Raw genomic sequence first — 24,187 nt, 5'->3', positions numbered from 1 at the left:
AGCCAGGCCTGCGGCCCAGGAGAGTGACAGTGTGGAGCTCCCAGGGAGGGGAATCCTGGCTTGGCTGAAGGAAGGGAGGTCAGGAGAGTGGAAAGATTACCAGGGAGAGAGCAGGGAGGGCTGCAGGGGCAGGGCCAAGGGTAGGGATTCAAAGGACCCAGTAGGTCAGGGATGGGCAGAGAAAAGATGAGTCCCTATAAGGGGAGGGAAAACAGGAGACGCAGTATCCTGGAAGCCAAGAGAACAGGGGGCCCCGAGAAGAAGGCCAAGATCAGCAGAGCCAGGAGCTGGTGGTGGGAGCCCAAGGGAAACCCAGAGGGGCCTCTGATTTACCACACAGAATCATGGGGGACCTCGGCCAGAGCCAATGCCAAAGCTTGGATGGAGTAGAGATCAGATTAGTAGTGCCTGGCCGTTGACAGACCTCATCCTGAACATTCAGGTCTTTCTCCAGCCAGGGAAATATCCTATACTTGCTTTGATTCCTGCTTCTCTTCCTTCCATTCTTGTTTTTTCTTCTGCAATGTCTCTATCCCCTCTCTCCAGCACTATACATACATACATACTTACATACATCCCTGCAGTTATCCTCCAAGTCTCGTATAATTTTTACTCACAGTCTCCACCTCCTTATTTTCCCCAGAATTCTACAGATAATTTTCTAACTCACTGATTGGATTTTCTGCAGGACTCTCATTCACTGCCTCCATAATAACCTATAATTTGGTAATTTTGTTTTGGATCTGAAAGCAATCTGTCCTGCTCCCAAGACAAATCCCTTTTGACACTACATCCTCTTAAATCTACTGAAAATACCAATTAGAGAAATTAAGTCTTCTCTGCAGTTACTAAAACTATTTGGTACTTGAGGAAAACAGGCAGATTAATGAAACAATATCACATACAGAAATAGACCCAAACATATTTGGGAACATAGAATGTATGCTACCTTTCTAAATAGCAGGGAAAAGATAGATTAATAAAACAAAATGTTGCCGGAGAATTGACTGGCCTTTGGAAAGGGGGAGATGCGGAATCTAAATCCCTACCTTACTCTTCCACCAAAAGGAATCATAAATGAATTAAAAACTTAAACATTAAAAACATAAAATGCTAGAAGGAAATGTAGGGAAATTTGAACTGGGGAAAACTTTCTTGACCCAAAATCCAGAAGGCATGATGAAAAAAGAAAACCGGATACCAATTTGTAAAAATTTTAAGCTTCTGTTGAGAAAAAAAGTTTACCTTATCCTGAGTCAAAAGGCAAATGACAAATTGGGGGAAAATATTTACAATACATATTATGAAAGGTTAATCTCCTTAATATGTAAAAGTCTTTAATAATTCAATAAGAAAAAGACTACACTCAATAGAAAATTTGTCAAAGCACATGAACAGATAGTTCACAGAAAAATAAATACAAATAGTTAATAAAGATGTTCAATCTCCCTTATCACTATTTTTTACTTACCAGGTTGATATAAATCATCAAGTAGTCTGATGGCCCAAATGTGGGAATTCTCTAAAGCTCTGTCTACATATTGAGTGACTTCACCAAGGCCATTGTTATAAATCTGACCTATAGACTCACTTGGTCTAATCTTTGTCTTCAGCCTGACTTCTCCCCACCTTTTTTCTTACTTTTACGTTTCTTGGGTTAGGAATGTTAGGAAAATACTTACACAGCCAACCACATTGTTGAATTGAAATTACAGGTAGCTGATTCTAGGACCCAACCCCTCCTTTGTTTATCTCAAGGACAACAACTGCATCTGTCTTCATAAACTTTCCAACCATCACCACAAATCACTGGCTACCTCCAGCCAGCTGGAGAGGGAAAAAAAAGCCAACTACATTTACATACACTTTAAGGCAAACACAGTAGCAGAGCAAACAAAAGGCCGGAAATTTACAGTTCAGTCCAATATTGCTTAAGCAGAGTATTGTTCTCACACAAGGAAGAGTCAGAGGAAGATGGTTGATGGGGCTGGGATCCACATTCAATTGGACACTTCTGCCAAGGGTGCCTGCCAATATCTACAGTCTCGAAGAGAGGGATTTGCTCAGCTAGCTGGCTGCAATTCTTCTGCCTTCTCTGTTATTATCAAGAATTTATGAAGCCCTCCTGGACTCCACAATGCCTTGTAAGGATCATTTCCAAGCATCGCTTCCACATTGCCTTGAGAATATAGAACCAATCTTCACCATGTCTTTGAAGAGGGGAAAGCAAGACAGAGAGGAAGGAGGATGCTTCCCACATCAGCCAGCATCTCAGGCACAGAACGGAGACAGCTCACTGCTTCCCATACAGAGAAAGGAGGAGAGAGACAGAATGGGACAGGAATGAAAGGGCAGATTTGACACAAATAATCTTTGATGTGGAGTCACTCTTTAGAAGTCTAAAACATATCTAAACCTACTGAACCCCCCGTGAACGTGGCCATTTAGCCCTCAAGATTTCTAGATCAGTACAACTTCTCTTTAGAAAAACTTTAAAAGATAAAATGTGTATGGAATGTCTACTAACTACAAAGCATGTCTGCTAACATGTCTGGAGATGTGAATACCGTTGGGCTTACCAAGTCAGGACATGAGCCTCCTAGTCAACTAGTTACAGTGGAGACTTGTTGAGGCCACTAACCAGTCAGTCCTCTCTTCTGGCACCACTTCATGCCCTGGCATGTTCTGGGTTCTCCTCAGCTCCATTAAATGCCTGGGCAATGCCATGCAGCCTGTCAGCAGAACCTAGCACTTCCCATGTGAAGACCCATCCACTACTTCCTGCCTGTTCCCAGGACAATTTGAGGGCACAACCATCCCTAAGATCCAAGAGAATGTCTTGACAAAGGGAAGGTTCCTAAGCTATTGAAGATCATGACATCCCAGCTACAAAGAACTTTCTACGCCTGTTTTTCATGCTCTGTGAGTGTGCCCATGCTTTTCAGACCCAAACAAACTCACATGTTCCCTAGACCCGGATCCAAAACTTACCTCCTCCTACAAACTGTTCTCGCTGTCCCTGGGCAGTGTTGGGGGGATAGGCACCCACACCTCAGCCTGTCCTTCATCACAGCACTTACCACCACACAGAAACCATTCATTTGGTGTTTCTTTCCTCTCCTAGGCCTACAGTTTTCTCTCTTTGGACCCCCAGCTCTCACACTGTGCCTCTCTCCTGCAAATATTCCCATTCTCATTATTAATTCTTCAGCGGAGACAGTGGATTCAACAGTCAGCCCAAAGAAAGCTAACCTGCTGTCTTAGGTTCGGGAATTCCTAGAGGCAGAGGTCAAAATGAGGATTCTTGTGCACTTGAGTTATTAAGGAATTGATTTCAGGAGAAACCTGTAAGGGAGTGAGGGAAGAAGGACTGGGCTGGGGAAGGAACTGGAGCCCAGCCACAGCCTGATCCCATGGGAGCTCTAGGGCGTGAACAACTCCACCGAACTGTCCCACCCTAAGACAGGCAGGCCAGGCCTTTGTACCCCACGCTAGTCAGTCACTGGTTGAGAGCCACCTCTGGGAGGAGGGGGTGAGCACCCAGGCATTATCCTGTAAGAGAAATTCTCAAGACTAGGGAGCAACTGAGACCTGTCGGCAGTCCACACCCATAACACGCAGTAGATAAAGGGGGGGCTTCCCTGGTGGCGCAATGGTTAAGAATCCGCCTGCTAATGCAGGGGACACAGGTTCAATCTCTAGCCTGGGAAGATCCCACATGCCGCGGAAGCCCGTGTGCCACAACTACTGAGCCTGAAGTCTAGAGCCCACAAGCCACAGCTACTGAAGCCCGTGTGCCTAGAGCCTGTGCTCTGCAACAAGAGTAGCCACAACAAGAGAAGCCCATGCACTGTAACGAAGAGTAGCCCCCACCTGCCGCAACTAGAGAAAGCCTGCACACAGCAACAAAGACCCAACGCAGCCAAAAATAGAAACAAATAAATAAATAAGTTTATTAAAAAAAAAAAAGAATCCGCCTGCTAATGCAGGGGAAAGGGGTTCGAGCCCTGGTCCGGGAAGATCCCACATGCCACAGAGCAGCTAGGCCCGTGAGCCACCACTACTGAGCCTGCGCTCTAGAGCCCGCGAATCACAACTACTGAACCCTGCATGCCTAGAGCCCGTGCTCCACAACAAGAGAAGCCTGCGCACGTAACGAAGCGCAGCCCCCACTTGCCACAACTAGAGAAAGCCCGCATGCAGCAACGAAAACCCAATGCAGCCAAAAACAAATAAATAAATTTATTTTTTAAAAATTAGATAAAGGGGATCTGGGTGGGTACCAGTAGCGGCCACGACACCTGCTCCACGTTAGGGCTTGAAGCTCCTGGCTCCATCACCTTCCTCTACCCACTCTCAAGCTGGGACAAAACAGCTGCCTGCACAGGATCTCCAGGTCCGGTCGGTACAAGGCTGAGCTGCAGGAATGGGGACAGACTTGCCCAAGTTCTGGACCAGTCAAAATCCTGTAGCTACCTTTCCAGCCTCCCCAAGAATAAATGAGAGGCCAGCCAGGCTCTTGAAATTAACCAGCTCAGTTTCCTGTGATGAGGGCAAGCATTAAGTCCTCAGGAAGCTTGAGGAAGTGGGAAAGGCATCAAAGCTCTGTTCAAAGAGAGCAGAAGCTCCTCTGTTCTTAGCTCTTGGTTCCTCCAGACTCCTGTGCCCTCACTCGCTTTCTGTCAGGGAGCCCAGAGAACACACTGAAGTTAATCTGGTCGCAGAGCATCCCCAGGAGGCTAGCTAATCCCTACACAGTTTCTGTTCCAGCCTAGAGACCAAGTGTCTCTCATCTTATTGATCAACTGGGAAGTCCCCAGCAGGCAAATACAGAACAGAAAGGGGGGCCACCCCTGGCTGGAAAGTCCAGGTGAGATGAAGAACCCCTGTGGTGTTTTGTTTGTTTTCTGTTTCCTAAAGGGTCTTTCTGATTGCATAACAGGAGCCAGGCCCCACCCCACTCCCACCTCAGCTCCAGGGTAGGATGGGGGGTGCTGGAGCAACAGTGAATTTATAGGACCCAGGCAGTCCCAGTCTCTAAGAAAATATAACTAGGAGAGAGAGACAGGCTGGGAAAGGGGAGGGCTTATTCCATGAAGCATTCCCAGTGGGGCAAACCCCACAGAGCCACCCCCTAACCAGCGAGAAGGACATGCACTTGGCAAGCCTCAGCTGAAACCAAAGTGGGAAGGAGTAACAGCTGAACTCAGGACACACAACATCTCAGAGGTTCTAATTCTGGGTGCTCATTAGACTCTCTTGGAGGGGGAATGGGGTAGGGGGTTAATTTGAAATTCCTGATGTCAGGGCTGCAACTCAGACCAATTCCATCAGACCCTCCGGGAGGAGGTCCAGCCACAAGCATTTTTAAAACCTCCCCAGGTCATGACAATGTACAACCAGGGCTGAGAACCACTATGAAATCTGATGAGGATAGAGCTGTGTAAACTGAGGACACCCCCAAATGCATCTCAACGAAGCCTTTCAAGAATGGAAGGAACAGAATTTTCTAAAAGCAAACTGAGTTGAGTCTTCAGTGCCCCCCTTCCCATTACTAATATTTCAAAGGGGAGAGGGGACAGTGCAGAGCATCCCCGAGGATCAGTGTGTACAGGCACAGAGCTGATGCAAGGGGCCCCATCACCAAACCAGGGCACCACACCCCAGAAGCCAGGGAGCCAGCTGCAGGCCCCAGATGCAAAGGAAACACTAGCTGGGGGCCTGCAGCTTCCCCTTTTGGGGCCTCTCCCCACCTCTTCTCTGAACCCTGGTCGGCCCTGCCCTCTGGGGACGATCTGGAGCTCTAGGGTTGGAGAAGAAAGTTATCTGACACGGTGCTTCATACTATCCATGGCTTCATACTATCCGAGGCAGTATCGAAGACTGCCTCATCAGGTCTCCTGAGGGCCTGCTTTGTAACCAAGCAGTGGGAGAGGAGATAGTGCTGACCCCTCCGCACTTCAGCCTCCTCGTATGGGGGCAGGAAGAAGTGTTGATGGCAAACAGGAAACCCCAGCCCTACTGCGCCACACAAGGAAGGAGACTTGAGCTGCGACCTGGGGCGCTGCCAAGATCTAGAGATTACAAGAGATTCCACCTGAGCCTGTCCTAAACATGGGCAAAATTCGTGCTGCCTAGGAAGGAAACAGCATACTTTGCCTTCCATCTACATGGTTTCTTCAATAAAAGGCCCACTTACTTGTCAAACCCATGTGCCTCCTCCATCCTTTTCCCACCCCATGTCCAGGCCCCCAGGGGACCACCCACATGGTTCTCAGTCACTCTGCTCAGGAAAAGAACATCAAACAGCACCAAAGGGAGAGATAAGGTCAAGTGTACTGGGTATATGTACTCTACTTCCTCAGCTTTATTGTGAATGTGAATACAAAGCTTTGCCCCTCCACACCCCAAAAGGACGTTAGAGGTTAGGGAAAAGGGAGGCGAAGGTATTTGGGAAGAGGTTGGCTTGTCCTGCCTGAGGAGGGAGGGCACTTAACGTGGAGGCAGGTAGCAAAGAGGACTAACAGAAGACTAGTCAAAGGAGGCCCTGGTCTCCTGTTTCCCTCACAAATAGGGAACAGAACAATCACAACAGTATTACTATGTTAATAATAAAACAACAAGTGTGAATAATAGACAACTACCAGAAATGCAAGCTTACTACAAGCTAGATATTACCTGCTTCGACTCATTTAATCCCCATAACAACCCCATGAAGAAAGAAACAATAATATTCCCATTTTGTAGATGAAGCAACTGAGGCACAAAGAAGTGAAGTAACTTGTCCAAAGACACACAGCCAGGAAGAGGCAGAGCTAGAGTTCAAACCCAGGACTGTCTGATGCAAAGCAGAACCCTTATTTAGTACAGCTTCTCTTGAGGTGAATGGGAAGAAAGAGTTTTCAGCTAAAAGTCACCTGACCTGGCCATATTCTAGAGAAGTGTATATCAGAATCCCCCAGAGGGCTCATTGAATACAGATTCCTGTCCCCCTCCTCCCAATTTCTGATTCAGTACCTCTAGAGTGGGGCCTGAGAATGTGCATTCTTAGCAAGCTCCCAAGTGATGCTGGTGCTGCTGGTGACAAGACTCTAGAAGCCTTCTCCTATTCCTTACAAGAACCCACAGGGAAGGCTTTATTTTTATCACTTTAAAGATGAGGAAACAGAAGGTCCCGGAGGTCAGGTGAATTGTCCCAGGTCACAGAGCTGACATGATGAGGCCAGTGCTCCTTCTGTGGTGCCCTGGCTGGACATGAGGGTCTCCGAGTAGGACAGGCAGCTGGAGGCTGGCTTCAGCTGCTGGCCACAGCCCTGGGGAAGGCAGGTGAGTCAGTGACTGGCCTGGCAGACAAGCTGAAGGGAAAGCAGACCTTGCAGGAGCCTGGGATGGAGATCCCATCCAGGGACCCAGGTATTTGCAATGTTACAGAGCCACGAATCCCCAGACACAACTCACCCTCTGTCTAAAGAACAAGCTACCCCCTACACTCATGGGCCCCAAAAACAGCCTGCCCCCCTCCTTCTGGAAAAAACCTGGGTGCCTGACTGACAACAGGTACGAGACCCCTGCTGACAGGCAACCTCACTTCTATCTCAGGAGGCAGTCTCTGTCTGGTCTACCTGCCAGATGAGGACCTGAGATTCAGCAGGACAGGTGGCCAAGCTGGGCGCCCTCCTGCCAGCAGCAAGGTCTGCAAAGCCCCAGCTCCTTCCACTGACAGCTGGGTCCTTGACCCTTCTTGCTTAGGCCTTCCTCACACAGGTGTGAGTCCCTCAGTGTGGCTGGGGAAGATCTGAGGGAATGGTCTCGGGATGCCTGCCGGGAAGGCCTGCCTCCTACTCTCACGCCAGCGGGCAGGTGGCCAGGCGAGTGACCCCAAGAGTCACAACAGTCACCCCCCGCCAAACGATCATTTCGCGGGCCCAGATGAGCAACTACTTGTTTATAGGGAAGTCCCGTCAACATCCACAAGCTTTTGACTTCAGGACGGATATTTAGAAGGAAACCTTAGCCTCATAGGGGATGAGCAGGGTGTTGGAATGGGGCCAAAAAAGGCATAAAGGAAGCAAAAACTCCAGACAGAAGAAGCGGTATGTGTGTGAATGTGTAGGTGTGGATGTGAGTAAATGTATAGATGTAGACATGTAAGGGAGAGTGTGTGTGTAAATGTGTCTGTATGGGTGTGAGAGAGCGTGCAAGTACACATATGAATGTGTGGTATGGGTGTGTGAGGGAGTGTGTGTGTGTGCAAAGAACTTAGACTCCAGCTCAGAGACCCCAAAGACCCAGAAAGCGAACCCTCCAGTATTTACAGGCCCCAGGGAAGGTCCTGGCCACTTCTGCCTCCCTGATGGAAGGGAAGCAGCACCTCCGTCATCTTCAGCCAGAGGGACCCTGCCCAGATGGCCCCTCACAGGATAAAACTCAACAAAGTGCAAATCTCCATGTAACTTACTTGGCATGAGGAAAGAGTGGGAAGTTAGTGGAGGCATACAAGACACATAAGACTAAGCATTCCTTCACCTGCATTTCTCAAAACCGAGGGCTATTTTATGGGGTATTTAAAGTCCTGCCTTCAGAAGGGCAAATTAAGCTTTCCTCCAGCCCAATAATTGCAAGGTTTAAGTGGAGCCCTGTCCCACAGGGAGGGCCCAAGTTCTGTGTCACTCTTCATGCTCTGAGCCCCCACTCGCCGTCAGCTCCAGGCACTGCTGGCTTATCCTGGCAGGTGAGGAGGCCGTCTCCAGTTCCGCACTTCCTACAAGCACAGGTTTCTTTCTGGCCACGCTTCCTGTTTACTAAGTGCTTCTCTGAAACTCATCTCTGACCTCACATCCCCTTCCTAAGGGAACCCCAGCAGTTCTTCCCTTTTTTGGTGTTATAGGCTGAGACTATGAGCTTTGTGTGCAGAGATCTTAGGGTTTCCTCTCCTTGCTACCCAGGGCCAGGATTGGAAACCCAAAAGCCCAAAGCACTGGCCTCCTCCACCGCCAGAGACAGGCAGTTTCCTCGCCCTTGAAAGCTGTAAGGAAGGTGCCTGTCCTGCAACCAGCTGACTAACCCTAAAGAAAAATCAGCACCACGAAAAACCAAACTTCTCAAAATGGCCTTCAAAGACTGTTTCCGTAACATCTTTATACTTCCCCCACTGTCTGGGATTAAAAGAGCAGCCTTCTGCTGGGCAGAAAGAAAACAGGCAGAGCCAGGTGAAGAAATTTCCAGAGAACACAGTAGGCACATCTGTCCTCCCAGACCTACATTCTTTCACCAGCTCACTGGAGGGTTGGGGCAGGCTCTTCTGGGAGATTGCTTAATGAGAAACTTAAAAACATTTCCCACAGAACAAGACATCCCAGAGTAAAGCCGCTTGACCCACTCCCATGACCCCTGAATAGAGCCACACAACCTAGTATCCAGTTTCTGGGTACCAAAGCTTCCTGACCTCCTCTCACCTCAGGCCAGACTGAAACACACATACACACCCCCTCCCCTGCCCCCACCCCTCTGCACCATGTTCCTAATTATCCTGTCATATACACAACCCACCACATGCACAAGAGATCAATCCTTGCCCCAGATATCTGTATAATCAACTGTAAGAGCCTATGTGGAGCCTTAGGAAGAGGGCACTGATTATCTGAGGCCACTACCCATCTCCCCAGAGTTCTTAGGATCTCATGGATTCCACCAGTTAAAGTCCTCCCTGCATCCCTGGCAGGCTGACTCTGCCTGTGGACAAAGGATTCAGCAGCCATACCCACAGCTGCCATTGGTGGGTATTTAGTAGGTTGAGTTGAGCCACAGGGTCAGAAATACACAAAGAATGCTTAAAATAGAAAGGCTGAGGCTCTCCTTCTCAATCTTTAAGAAAGATGGTCTCAGCAACATGACTTCCACCTGGTTTGGACCTCACTCACTGCATGACAGCTGTTAGGTTTGAGGCACAGTGAACCCCAAGCACACCCTTTCAATCCCACCACCACACACAGAAAACCCTGGGATAAGATGATTTGCCAGCAACCAGCAAGCCCCAAATGTGATTAGTTCTGAGGCCCACTGGTCATCCACCTTTGTCCTGCCAGGCTGAGATGGAGGTCAGACGCTGACCCCCACCCCAGGTAATGGCGGCAGAGGCAGCAAGGATGGCCAGGACCTTGTGGCCCAGCCTGAAATGACAATACCAGAGACCAAGCACCACAATTCTCTCCCAGGTCTTTCTTGTTCCTTTCCTTTTTATTACACAAGTAAAACAGACTTTTTTAATTTTAAAAATATAGATAAGCAAAAAGATTAGGATCCACAAAAGGACAAGTACTGTGCAATTGCACTTTTATAAGAAACCTAGAATAGGGAAATTCATGAAGACAGTAAGTATAATAGAGGTTACCAGGGGCTGGGGTGCGGGGAGGGAATGGGGAGTTAATGTTCAACAGGTACAGTCTCTGTTTGGGATGATGGAAAAGTTCTGGAAATGAATAACGGTAATGGTCATACAACACTGTGAATGCACTTAATGCCACTGCTATGGTCTGAATATCTGTATCCTCCCCGAATTCATATGTTGAAATCCTATGATGGTATTAGGAGGTGGGGCCTTTGGGAGGTAATTAGGTCATAAGGGTGGAGCCACGAATGGGATTAAAGGAGACCCTTCCAAGCCCCTTCTGCCATGTGAGGATATAATGAGAAGTCTGCATTCTGGAAGAGGACCCTCACCTGACCACGCTCACACCCTGACGACTCCCAGACTCCATAACTGTGAGAAATAAATTTCTGTTGTTTGTAAGTCATTCAATCTGTGGGGTTTGTTATATAGTATAGCTCAAACAGACTAAGACAGACGCTGAACTGTATACTTAAAAATGGTTAAAAAGGTAAATTTTATATTGTGTATATTTTACCATAATAAAAAATCGAAAATATTTAATGTAAAAAATTTAAGATCAAAATCTTCCAAAATTCCACCACTCAGAGACAACCACTATTAACATTTTTCTATATATCATTCCAGAGGCAAATAAGTGGATGATATGATATATCTTACAAAAATAGCACATTGTTTGGTAACCTACTTTTTAGAAATGTATCCTATTTTCCCATGTTAACAGATACACATCTGTATCCTAAATTTTTTGTAGTCACATGGTATTTTAATGTATAAATACACCATGATTAACAATTTTACTATTTGGGGGCATTTAGTCTCCGTTTTTGTTGTTGTTATTATTATAAAAAACGCTGCATGGGACATCCCTTATGCACATATTTTTCTTCATGTGTCCAATTATATCCTTAGGATAAGAATTCCTATGGGTGGAATTGCTGAGTCAGGGACTCCCTCAGGAGGATTATCAATGGAGCATTGTGAGTAAAACCCAACTAGGAATGCTGAATTCTGTCATATAGAAGTCTCTTCTTCCACATGGACTTTTCTTGGTTTCCACTTGGGTGTCTACAGCATTGCATAGTGGTTCAGGAAAGTAGGGCATATCCTTTCCATATCCTCCTTACCCACTCCTCAGGCCTCCTCTGGGGACACACCATGCCTACGTCATTAAGTGAAACTGGTACACAAGGAAGGCAAACATTTACTGGGATAATTCTACTGAAATCCCTTGTGCCAGCAGAAAAGACTAAAACTTTAGGATGGCCCAGTGCTGGGTGCCCCATGGTGGGCAACCTAATTGTAGACATATGAAAGGTTTTCTTTTGTTAAATGCTGTTTTGTATTGACAGAAGGCGAATGCAATAGACTCTTCCTGAGGAGACCAAGGGCCAGAAGGGACCTGTGGAATCATCTAAGCCCTGGCTTTGGAGATGGGGAAACCAAGGCCCCCAAAGACTCAGAGCACTCACTTCAATAATCTTTAACTGAACCTCAGAAGTGTCTCATACACAGTGATTCAGCCAGTTCAGGGCACAGCTGAACATACCTTAAATTTTGACACCTAGTACAATTGGCTGCACAGCACGGCTTGTGAGATCTTAGTTCCCTGACCAGGAATCGAACCCGTGCCCCCTGCAGTGGAAGCACTGGAAGCCTGTAGTCTTAACCACTGGACTGCCAGGGAAGCCCCCACACCTAGTACAATTCGTATCCTCCTCACCCTGTGTACAAACTCGGAAATTAAGATCACTGATCACATCCCAGCCCAGTCAAGGCCAGGTGTGTGCTAGAGCTGGCTCCTACTGGCTCTCAAGCCTCTCTCTCCAAAGTATTATAATTCTCTATGGTCCACCAAAACACCCATTCCCAAATCCATCATAGCCCCGTCTGTACTACTCAAAGAGCCAGCAAATGTTTGCCTGAATGCTTGCTGTGTGCCAGGTCCCTGTCTGATCACGTATCACAGTGAGATAGTTATCATTTCCATCATACAGCTGGGGAAACTGAGACTCAGAGACTTAATTTTTTTTCTTCTCATTTTTTATTCAGTCAACAATATTTAAGAGGAATCCAAGATATAAAAATTTTGCAGGATGCTACCAAGGTGAGTCAGTCAAGGACTCTGCTCTCAAATTTCACAAGGTGAGAGATAGAGAACAATGAAACAAGAAGGAAAGGGATGGGCAAAATGTGGGATGAGAAGGCAAAAGATGGGGCTGTACTCCCATGGGGCATAGTCAGGGAACAATTCCTGGATGCAGTGACATTGGAAGTAGCTGGAAATGTGGCCCCAAGCTTTTCAGCCCTGAGTAGGTCCTGCTGGGTGGTAGGAGTATTCTACTTTATCAGAACCAGGGTTTATCTTTTTTTTTCCATTATGGTATATTACAGAATATGGAATATAGTTCCCTGTGCTGTACAATAGGACCTTGTTGTTTATCCATTCTATGTACAATAGTTTGCATCTGCTAGTCCCAAACTCCCAATCCAACCCTCCCCCTTGACAAGGTCTATTCTCTATGGAGACTCAAAGACTTAAAATGACTTTTTAACTACAGACTAAAGCCTTAGGTTGGTTTCCCCCAGAAGTTGACCATAAGACAAGGATTTGAGGACTTCCCTGGTGGCACAGTGGTTAAGAATCTGCCTGCCAATGCAGGGGACACAGGTTCAATCCCTGGTCTGGGAAGATCCCACATGCTACAGAGCAACTAAGCCCATGTGCTACAACTACTGAGCCTGCGCTCTAGAGCCCGTGAGCCAGAACACTATACTGAGCCTGTGTGCCACAACTACTGAAGCCCGTGTGTCTAGAGCCCGTGCTCTGCAACCAGAGAAGCCACTGCAATGAGAAGCCCGCACACCACAACGAACAGCCATCCCTGCTCACCACACCTAGAGAAAGCATGCATGCAGCAATGAAGACCCAATGCAGCCAAAAATAAATATAAAATAATAAATAAATTTATTTTAAAAACATAAGAGAAAAGTATTAAAAAAAAAAAAAGACAAGGATTAGAGTGCAAGTTGAAAGGGAGTGGGAAAGTGAAAGAGGGAAAGGAAGGCAGCCAATGAAGGGAGACAGTTATTACTGTTAGCAACTGGGATATGGTTCTACAAGGCAACTCTGAAAGACAGCATGGAATATGCCTCAAAGTTACCGCAACAGAGAGGTGAGGGAGTTGGAGTATTTATACACTTTCTCCCATCACTCACTGGTTGAGGTCAAGGGAACACAGGAAGGATGTTGACAGCATCTATTACATTGCCCAATATCATGCTGCTAGAAATTCTGAATGCCATTCAAACTCCAAATCCAACAGTTCTTTCATTTCTCTATAGAAAGGAGCAGTTAATCAAACTAACACTATGGATAAAGTGTTATGCTGGTAAAAGTAAACCTATTTGCTAAATCACTTCGGATTAACATGTCCAAGGAAATATAAGGTATCTTTTTGCTAATTTTTATCAATATAAGGAATAGAAAAAGCCATTCTAAGTCACTTTGCTCATCTCACGGGAATTAACCAAATGCCCTTCCCTGCCCGCTTCTTCAGTGAGAGGTTGCCTTCTCTAGTTCAGTCACAGCTGCCTTGGGCAGGAGTTCTACAGCCTCAAGCTGTCATCCCCGAGCAGCTGCATCAACCTCTGATTACAGGCTCCAGAGTCTACCATCCAAGGGATGATTAAAAAATGACCCTCTGGCCACCTAGCCAATGGAGTCTGGAAGATGTTCCTGTTTACTGTGCCCTGCTCCCCCACTGCCTCCTGCCCCATCCCCTCCCCCACCACATCCTCCATGGGAATCCACAAATAGCCAAATAAATGAAGCCTTCAGTCATGGGCCTGTGGTAGCTTATGCAGCCTCAAAGATTTATTTACAATTCTTCTGGAGAGGCAGGGAGGTGTTTAAATAGCACAGTGTGTCATTGGGATAAATAAAGACCAAATTGTGAAGAGTGGTGGGAGGGGCGGGGAAGTGTAGAAGGAGACCACTGCCCTAGTTTTACAAACCCAGCTGTAGCAGCTCTCCGCAACTATAGCTTGAAGACAGAGACTGTACATCTTCTTCCATTCTAAGAACACTACTGAGACCTGCCCAGTTTCTCACTCTGGGCAGAGGAAAATGAATGTGGACAAATTCTGAGACTGCTCTTGGGATCATCCAGTCTCTCAAGTTCTCCAAGGGATTCTCTGACAATCTGGTCCCCCCTCCACACCTCACCTCCCAGTGAGGACACTTCCTGCCAAAAGTATCCTAGAGAAGACTGAAGGAAATAATTAGGCCAAGGTCCCTTTGTACTTTGGTGACAGGACCCCCTTCTGGCAAGGCCCGCAGTCCAGCTCTTGGCACTCTAGCATAGGTGCCAGAATACTTGGTCCTGGACACCTCTCCAGCCAACTCTCTTGGCCATTCCTAAGGCGCTCATGCACAGAAGGCAGACAAAAAGCTTGGCTCCAGGAAACAGACCAAGAAATCAAAGCAAAACTCGGTAACTGAGTGGTCCCAGGTAGGCCAGTGCATCCAAGAGTGACGAGGAGAACTGAGGGGCTGAAAACAAGGTGTAGGGTTGTCAACCATCCTGGACCAACTCCTAGGATAACACAAACTGGAGAGAGGGCCTGAACCCAGAACAGAAGCCATGCAGAGATGCAGAGAAGTAGACTCTGGGGCAGAGTGAGACCACCCTCAGGAAGGTGGGGGTGCTGCCAGCCGGAGGTACAGCAGGGGCAAAATACTGCACAGGCCCTGGCCCACTCAGCCAGGTGCAAAGGGCATATCTTCTACCTTCCCCTGGAAGAGGGTATGACTAGGGGCCCAAATCCCCTGGCCTTCTCTCAGCCAAGCTCCCCAAAAGTATCCCTCATCATTCTAACCAGATTTCACCAGCATAAAAAACTAGGACAGAGGAACATAGAATATGCCTAGGTTGCACTCCAAAGATTATCCTATCCCCCCTGCACTCCACCTCTGCTCTCCCTTCTCCTGAAGGAGGAGCAGGATTCACCTTCCAGCCTTCTCAGCACAGGGAATCCTGAATCGAACCAGCCCAGACTCCCAGGTGCCTGGGCAGGTTGCATGCTCTATCTCCACCTCCTTGTCCCAAGGCAAGAGCTACCCTCTTTCCAAAGCTACTGTCCTCTCCGAGCACAGGCATCATTTGAGGTCCTCTTCTGTCCCCCTGAGGCCCACCCGACTGCAGCAGCTCCCAGGCATCAGGCTGACCTGTTCAGAGGAGAAAGCACAGCTGGTGCCCACACTCATGGCCATACTCCAGGGTCTCTGATCCCAAATGGGCACCTCACAGGCAGACTCCACATTCTCTGAGACACTGCATTTGGACACAAGTTTGAAAACAAAAAAACAAAACTCCTCAAACTACCCAATATAGCCACTGAGAAGTTTCTTTAATTCTTCAGACCACCTGCAGAAAAATTTCCCAGTAAGGAAATGTGGATTGGTGAATAGAATAAATCCAACCCCAGATTCCTCAACCAGATGCTTGGGAAAGAAGGCCCCTGGCTCTGTCTCACAGCTGTTTAAAAGAATCATTGTTTCTAATTCTTTCCTCCCATTGTACCAAGATCAACTGTGGCAGGAATTGTTATTTGTCAGCTCATTGGTTCATACATTCATTCATCACATGTAAAGTACTTACTATAAATTTGGCCAGTTCTAGACATGGCCTCTGTTCTCTGGGAGAACAAGTTTTAGGGATCCAGATTCCACACACCTAGAAATAAAGTGCATCGCAGCGTTCAGAAGCCTGGCGCTCAGCTCCTCCTGTCACTGAGGCGCAGAGGTGCGGTGGACAACCCAGGACCCACGGAGCGCCCCAGGGTAAGATGGAACCCTATATCTCCCTGTCAGGCCACCGTGCCTCTCTGCTGTCCCCAGGGATCTCCCAGCTTAGGAACTGAGTGCGGTGCAGGCACTCGAAATGCAGAAGTGGCCGGGGTCGGCCCAAGGCACTTGCCTCTCTGGCGAGAGAGGATGCAAAGCCGAGAACCAGCGACCTCCGGTATCAGCTCCGGAGACGGGCCGCGAGCCGGCAAAGGGGAAGTACAACGAGGACCCAGGGCCCCCGCGCATCCGGCGCCCTTCTGAAGGCCAAGGGAGTCTCGGGCGCCGGAGGTTGGAACCCGCCTCCAGGGAATCGTCGGTTGAGCCGGGAAGAACAGGACCAGATTAGGATCGGACACCCCCCAGGACACCCCCCGATAAGGGTCGGGGCCTGCCATCCCTGCACCTGCCCGCCCGGCACCTTCTAGCCAGGGAATCCCGGGGACCCCGGGGATAGGGTGGGGGCGCCTTCCTGCAGCCGCCCTCGGCGTGGAGAGAAGGAAGGACGCCCCAGGAATCGGAGGGGGAGGACGAGCCTAGAGCCACAACTTTCTCCCGCGGAAGGCGGGCAGGTTGGGGTTCCGCACCTGCGCGGCCCCTGCGGAGTCCACACGCCCGGGAACCCCCAGTGTCTGGGGAAGAAGGGAGGAGAACAGGAGCAGACGAGGACTGAGGGGCTGACTTGGACGGGGCAGGGGACACTGCAGGAAAACTTTCGGCAAGGGGAGAGAGGACCGCCCAGTGCACCACACCTTGCGCCCCGCAAATCGGGCCCGGAGCCTCGCTCCCCGCGGCCCGCGGCCCGCGCCTTGCCTGCGTCCGGAGCCGGCTGCACCTCTCGCGCGCTGCGGGGACCTTGGAGTTGGAAAGTGGGGGTGTTGCGGCCGGGGACGGCTCCAGCCAGCGTCTCGGTCAGCGGTCGGCGGGCCCAGCTCCCTTACAGCCCTGCTGAGCTTGCGGCAGCAGCGCGATTGGGGGTCGGGCGCCCAGTCCCCCTTCGCCCCTCCTCGCCCTCTCTCCCGCCCCTCTGCCTTTATCTGCCCCAATCGGATCTGACCGCCCTCCCTCCCCCTCTTTCTTTAGCGCTCCATCTCTCCCTCCACCCCTCTTCCCTGGCCTTTCTTCTTCCCCCTCCTCTCCCGCCCTCCCTCTCCCCCGGGGGGGCGGGGCTTCTCCCCTCCCTCCCAGACAAAGCTGTAGCTGCTCATCCCCTGCGAGTCCGGGCTCAGGCTGCCAGCGCCTCTTCCGGCCTGGGGTGGAGGGGTAGAAGTGAGGGGGTGGGGAGGATGAGCTGGCTCACTCACCCCATTCTCCGCGGCCTTCTCCAAAAGGGATATAGTCTTGGCCCGAGCCCCTTGGTTTGCTCCGGGCGGTGACAGCCACTCCCAGAGAACAGTCACGCTGCCCCGCGGAGCCCACGTCGAGCGCCCTGGATTCCCCAGGCAGAGGATACGGGAATTTTTGATATGGGATTTTTTTCTAACACCTGCTTATTCCAAAAAGGGTTTGAGCTGAGCAAGGCCCCTTGGACTTCGCGGGCTGGCAGACGTGACAGAAATGTGAAGGAGGCCAAGTTTCTTTGTCCTCCTCTCACCTCCCCCTCTTAGCCATCCCTGGACCTCCAGGGCCTCTCAGTATACACGGAGCCCTAGAGCACCCCAGATTTGGGGCGCCCTATTTGTTCCCTCGCTCTTATCACAACTGTCCCCCAACATACATACTCCAACCCTGCAGGGTCGGTCCCCATGCCTTTCAGCGTGGAAGGGGGACTAAGGATTAATGGGTAGACAACCCTCAGGGTACAGCTGGGTCAGCTCATCCCTCCTGGAAGCGAAACATTCTTTACAAATTCATTGTTTGGATGGTGGAATGTGTTTCCCTTAGAAACAATGTTGTAAATGGTGATCTGCTTCCCAGACTGGCCACAGAAGTTTTTTGAACCCAAAATGCATCTGAAGGTTGGTGGTGAAAACTGTGTCAGCTACCCCAGAACAAGGAGACCACTGATCAACTATAGAAAAAAAAAAATTATCTTCTGGTTCTTTCTGGAGCTATAAACAGAAAGGTCAATTATTAATTCCCCCTCCCCCACCCCAAATTTTGGAGTTACTACTCTGTATTAGTAAGCTTCTTTGCTTTGCAGGTAATAAGAGCACACTCGGGAACGTATTATGAGGACACCCTACAACCTCAGGGTCAGAACTGCAGGGAGAGCTTGGTAAGAAGCAAACTTAGAACTTGAAGGGCTTCCAGTAACCCAGAAAGTCTTCTCTGAGGAGCCAACTTTTCTCTTTCACCATAGACTGGCGTTCGCTGCACCCCAGACACACGGCAAAGGGTGGCCATCACTGGAGCTTAGAGCTCCCTGTTGAAGAAGGCAGCCAGGTGGAACTAGAATCCCTTAGTCTCTACTCCAGTTTCCCAGGACAGCAACTCATTGGCCCAGTTTAGGTCAGGTGACCATCCATTGTCCAAATGAGGCTGCCAGGAACACTGACCTGTTTAAAACAAAATCCATTCCTCTCCACTTAGAGTCTCCATCTTGGTAAATAATTTGATTGATTAGTTCAAGACACCAGAAAACATCTTTCTTTTCATCAATTTCCCCATACAGAAAGCACAAGAGAGAAAGGAATGTGCCTTTATCCTTCAAGGCAGTGTAGGGCCAATACTTCTGTAACAGGGGTAATATATTGCAAACATTAAACTGCTATATTAAAGCCTCCTTAAACCATGTTTTCTTGTAGACTTCCACCCCCATGGACTAAACCAGGAGGCACATGGCCCCAAAGAAGCAGCAGAAAAGTATTTCTAGAGCCATCCTCTAGTAGAAATACAATGCATGCCACAGTTGCAATTTAAAACTTTCTAGCCACATTAAAAATAATTTTAAAAAGTGAAATTAATTTTAATAATATATTTTATTTAACCCAACATAACCAAAATATTACCATTTCAATGTGTAGACAATATAAAAAAATATTCATGAAGTATTTTACATTCTATTTTTGTACTAAGGCTAAAATCAGGTGTGTATTTACACTTCAAAACATCTCAATTTGGACGTTAAATTTTGAAATAAAATTTCAAAAATTTAAAAATACTTGATCTGTATTTAGGTTTTATAAAATCTTCACTTGAAAACGTATATTCACATACCCAAGTTGTTCCAACATGCTTAAAAGTTTCCCAATAACTGAATTATCAGTTTTTAAATTTAAGTTTTAATTAATTAAGTTTACATAAACTTAATACTCAGTTCCACTAATCACATTTCAAGTGCATAAGAGCGACATGTGGCTAGTAGCCACCATATTGGGACAGCACAAGTTTAAGAGCAAAGAGGTCACTGATGAACTTGAGTCTCAAAGCCAACTTCCCAAAGTTCCCTGGTGGTCCAGTGGTTAAGACTCTGTGCTTCCAGTCCAGGGGGTGCCAGTCGGGGAACAAAGATCCCACATGCCACGTGGTGCAGCCAAAGAAAAAAAAAGCCAACTTCCCTTTTCTCTTTAGCAAAACAGTGACAGAAATATCAAGCATGGTCAGAGAAAATGATTTTCCACATTCTTTTATGTCCCCCTATAACATCTCAAGAGGCAGACTTTGCCTACCTAGATCAGAGTTCGACTTTATGCCTGGGAGGAAGCAGGAGATGCAGAGAAGTGGGGAGGCGCAAAGCCTACCCTTAAGTACCCAGGGGATTCTAGGAGAAGGGAGGAAGAAGTGGGGGACATAGTAGGAAATGCACCTTCTTCATTTGTGACTTCGACCAGAGTGAGAAGATATGTTGATGGGCTGAAGGGAGTTCTGGGGATAAAATAGAGGAGATTGCCACACTGGCTGCCTACCTCTTTCTCCCCAGTTCTCAGACACTCACCTGGGGGTGGAGGGCAGCCTCATTAAGGTCAACTTAGTGGATCACTTATGTTACATAAAGGGAGGGCCTGGGTTTTTCTTCTGGGGTCACCCACAGTTCCTGCATGGCCTAGACCCGATGCAGAGTTCCCCCCTGCTCCCAAGGACCAGAGGCCTCAGAAGGAAGCTAAATTGTGAGCCAAAGCCCTTCTATAGGGCCTTAGTTTGAGCTCCCTCAAAAGCAGAACATGAGACAAGAACTTGGGTGCAGGTCGTTTACTTAGGAGTTGATCCCAGAAAGCAAGAGAAGACAGGGAAGGAGGAGAAGCTAATAAAGGATATACAACTGGCACTCCATTCCTCTGGGGACCCTCTAAGCACCTGTGTAAAATGCCCCTCAGAATTGTTCGCTCTGAATGTCAGAGAGCTGGGGATTTATCAGCTGACTCTCATTCCCCACTAATTGAGGATTATTCCCAGGAGAGTTTACCTCTTCTTACTTCCTGGTTGTGTGGGTATCTTTGGCTTCAAGGAAACATCTGAGGCAGAAAAGCTGGAGCCACTGCCATTGGCACTTGAGGTGGGACGAGTTACTGTGCATGGAGCTGCCCACCACAGCTAAGCCAGGGTGAGAATTGGGCTGAGGGGAGGCGACACAGGACACACAAATCATCTGCTCTAAGACCCAGCATGAAGAGGGCAAGTTGACCCTGGAGGCTGGCAGGACAACATGATGGGGACTCAGAGGGAGCAACTGGTGAGGGCTGAGTTAAGGTTAGGGAGGACAGGGAACACTACAGGGCTCCGAAGGAGCATGGACCACCCAAACCATGAGGTACACAGGCTGCAGGCATCAGCAGAGTATGCCAGCCAAACGCTCATGAATGGGGCCACCACCCCTCAGCATGCTGCTTTCAAAGGGATGGTACAAAGCAAGCCCTATTCAGGGGAGCCAAGAGAACTGAGGCACCAGTCTCAAATGCCACTGCAAGAGAAGGTAAGACGGAATCTCTCCCAAAGATCTATTTTGGAGAGAACTGGGAAGGGAGGAAGAACTTGAGAGAGTTTTTAACCTAACGAGACCAGCAGGACTTTTAAATTATTGTGTCATACTCCATTTTGTCCCTCTGCTATGTAGGAGGTGAGAACCTGCAAAGGAAGATCCAATGAGTTAATAGAGAAATAAGGAAGCCTAGGTGAGGTCTGTCCCTGGGACCTGAATACACCTGGACATGTCTGGCACCCTAGCATAGTGGTCTAGCTGGAAATATATTTGTTGGAGAGGTGAAAAATGGCCCCCCTTGGAGATAATTTTCATTCTAGAGAAAGAAGAAACCAAGTTCGGCCCAGTAACAAAGCTTTAGTTGAAAGAAGGGAGATGAGAGATTGTCTCTCAGCTCTGGCTCCAACCTGACTCCCTGGACACATAGTGAGGGGAGGGGTTGAGAAGATAGAAGAGGCTCTAAGTTATAACTTAGAGGAAAAGACTGTTTCGTGAACTTCAGGGATATTATGGGGCCTAAGCAGCCATGCTTGGTGACCCTGCTGCTAAGTAACATTTAAGGGACCAACACTCCAACACTCAGCTTCTCTACTTCAAGGGCCTGATATGTTGACAACATTACCCAGAAAGTGGTAGATGGATTGCCAGAATGGTTACAATTATCCCCTTCCCTGCATACACTTTGCAGTTCCTCTCATGAAGAGGTGGAGTCTACTTCCCCACCTTGAATCTGGGTTGACATTGCTGCTTGCTTTGGCCAGTACAGTAGAATGCGGCAGAAGTCATACCATGCCTTTTCAGAACCTGGGCCTCAAGAAGCCTTGCATTCTTCTACTCTTTCTATTGGAACATTGCTCTGCCATGTGAATAAGCCTGCGCTAGCTGGCTGGAGGATGGCCCAGAGCCAAGGCAGTCCAGATGTTCCATCCAAGGCCCCAGACATGTGGGAGAGTCCAAACAAGATCAGTAAAGTCCCCTATCCAACCTAGAGTTGACCACTGATGCATGAGGGAGCGCAGCTGAGTCTAGCCCAAATAGCCAACCAATAAAAGCATAAGATAAATAGATGGTTGTTATTTTAAGCCACTAAATTTGGGACAGTTTGTTATATAGCAGTAGCTAACTGTTAAAGAACTTAACAGGATTTTAAAAATAGTAAATATGTGAGGTGATAGATTTGTTAACTAACCTTATTGGTGTAATTCTTTTATAATATATGTGTACATCAAATCATCACCCTTAAACCTACAAAATGTTATATGTCAATTATATCTCAATAAAGCTGGAAAAAAAGAAACACAAAAAATGAAAACCTTTAATGCAAAGAAAAAAAAAAAAAAGAACAGGATGAAGTGTCCATGGCTGACATGACTGGGCTATTGGTCGACACCAGTCTGGAGACCTCTGGATTGTTTATGAGCTTGTGAGAGAGATGCATCTGGGGAACTCTCCTCCCACATACACCCCACCTTCCCAAAGCAATATTTTGGGAAAGCAATACGCTTTCAAAACTGTATTGATAGATATTAACTAGACATCAATGGTATGCAAGGTGCTATGCTAAGCATGATAAAAAATAAGAAAAATAAGAATAATGAAGCTAAGAAAAATATTAGGCAGCATTTAGTTTAATAACATCACTTGGCAGGCTCAGAAATTGAGACTTAGATAAATCAACTCACTACATCATCTGGTTGCAAGAAACAGAAGCCATTTAAGCCAGTCTAAGTAAAGTGAGACTGTTTTTAAAGAACCAAGAGTTTCTTGCAGAACTCATGGGAAGGAAGTGAACCAGGTCCAAGATGAACTAGAATATGACCTACAGGGTTCAATCTGTGTGTGTGTGTGTGTGTGTGTGTGTGTGTGTGTGTCTGTCTGTCTGTCTGTCTGTCTCTTTTAAGCCAGTCTAAGTAAAGTGAGACTGTTTTTAAAGAACCAAGAGTTTCTTGCAGAACTCATGGGAAGGAAGTGAACCAGGTCCAAGATGAACTAGAATATGACCTACAGGGTTCAATCTGTGTGTGTGTGTGTGTGTGTGTGTGTGTGTGTGTGTGTCTGTCTGTCTGTCTGTCTGTCTCTCTCCCTGCTTCCTCCCTCTCTTCCTCCTTGTTTCTTGTATTGCTATCTCTCCACATATGTGTTCTAACTTCTGCCCAGATGGCTGCCTTTATCCCAAAGTCTACATGCACTTAGATCCAGCAACCACCATCAACATACTCTCTCTGTGGCCAGCAGCAGGGTAGGGCCAGGATGTGAGATGGGTCAGCGTTCTCAAAATGGGGAGGGCTGGGCAGAGGGGAAAAGTATTTAAAGTCTCTACTGAGTAGTCACATCTTCTGTTCATATCCCACCTGTTGACGCTTACATGTCTGGCAGCCCAGGTTCGTGGCAAGGCTTGAGGGCCCCTCTCCATGAAGGCCCCGCTCACCCCATCACTTACTCAGTGTCTCACTGTACTGTTTCAAAATGCATCTACAAGGACCACTTTCTTGGGTCAACCAGCCCAAGAACCAAGTTGTCTTATTTATCAGTTCATCTCCTTCTCCATCTGCCACAATACATATCTGATGAATGAAAAAAATGAGTACTCAATACATATCTGATGAATGAAAAAAATGAATCCCATCTCCTTGTTTGCCAAGTTACAAGCATTAACTCATTTAATTCTCATCTAACTCTAGGAGGAGGTACAATTTTTATCTTCATTTTATAGATGAGGAAACTGAGGTAACTAACTTTCCTAAGATTACAGTCAGCAGGTGCCAGAGCTGGAATATGAACCTGGGAAACGTATCTCAAGTCCCTCTCTGAATCCTTGTGCTTTCTTCCTCCTCAGCCAAGCCAGTCCAGGCATGGAGGTGACACCCGCTGATCCTCCCCCAGATTGCTAGCCTTGATGGTGTCATAGGAGGTACAAGATTGTCTTCTCACTTTGAATGTTGCTGTGCTGAAGTTTGTAGCCAGCCTGATTTTGGGGGCTGGGAGGATAGGATGACCTTTCTACTGGGTAACCAAAGGAAACTTTATCTTTGAAATATAATAACATTAATAGGATATGTTTGTATTAGTTGGTCTATTCTTTTAGCAATTAACT

The 24,187-nt window shown here is 47.7% G+C and overlaps 1 protein-coding gene across 6 annotated transcripts in view; it reads right to left on the bottom strand.

Annotated features, from left to right (window-relative positions):
• Window positions 1-17,328, bottom strand: part of RASSF2 (Ras association domain family member 2) — a 43,331-nt gene extending 26,003 nt beyond the window's left edge. The window contains exons 1-2 of one of the 6 annotated variants that reach the window (XM_024764226.1): window positions 16,988-17,190; window positions 16,051-16,125 (exon numbers count right to left, since the gene is read on the bottom strand). The gene's annotated coding sequence lies outside the window, so the exon portion shown is untranslated. Of the gene's footprint in view, window positions 1-1,471; window positions 3,710-4,283; window positions 4,435-16,050; window positions 16,126-16,987 lie in introns of those variants that run through there. The other 5 variants (XM_024764227.1, XM_024764225.1, XM_024764228.1 and 2 more) reach the window with 5 other exon arrangements.
• Window positions 17,329-24,187: the final 6,859 nt, after the last annotated feature.

Source organism: Neophocaena asiaeorientalis, unplaced genomic scaffold (genome assembly GCF_003031525.2).
Source record: "Neophocaena asiaeorientalis asiaeorientalis breed wild unplaced genomic scaffold, Neophocaena_asiaeorientalis_V1.1 scaffold400, whole genome shotgun sequence".
Taxonomy (NCBI): Eukaryota; Metazoa; Chordata; class Mammalia; order Artiodactyla; family Phocoenidae; genus Neophocaena; species Neophocaena asiaeorientalis.
The sequence above is the reverse complement of the archived record's forward strand: the minus strand, read 5'-3'. Positions and strand labels throughout refer to the sequence as shown.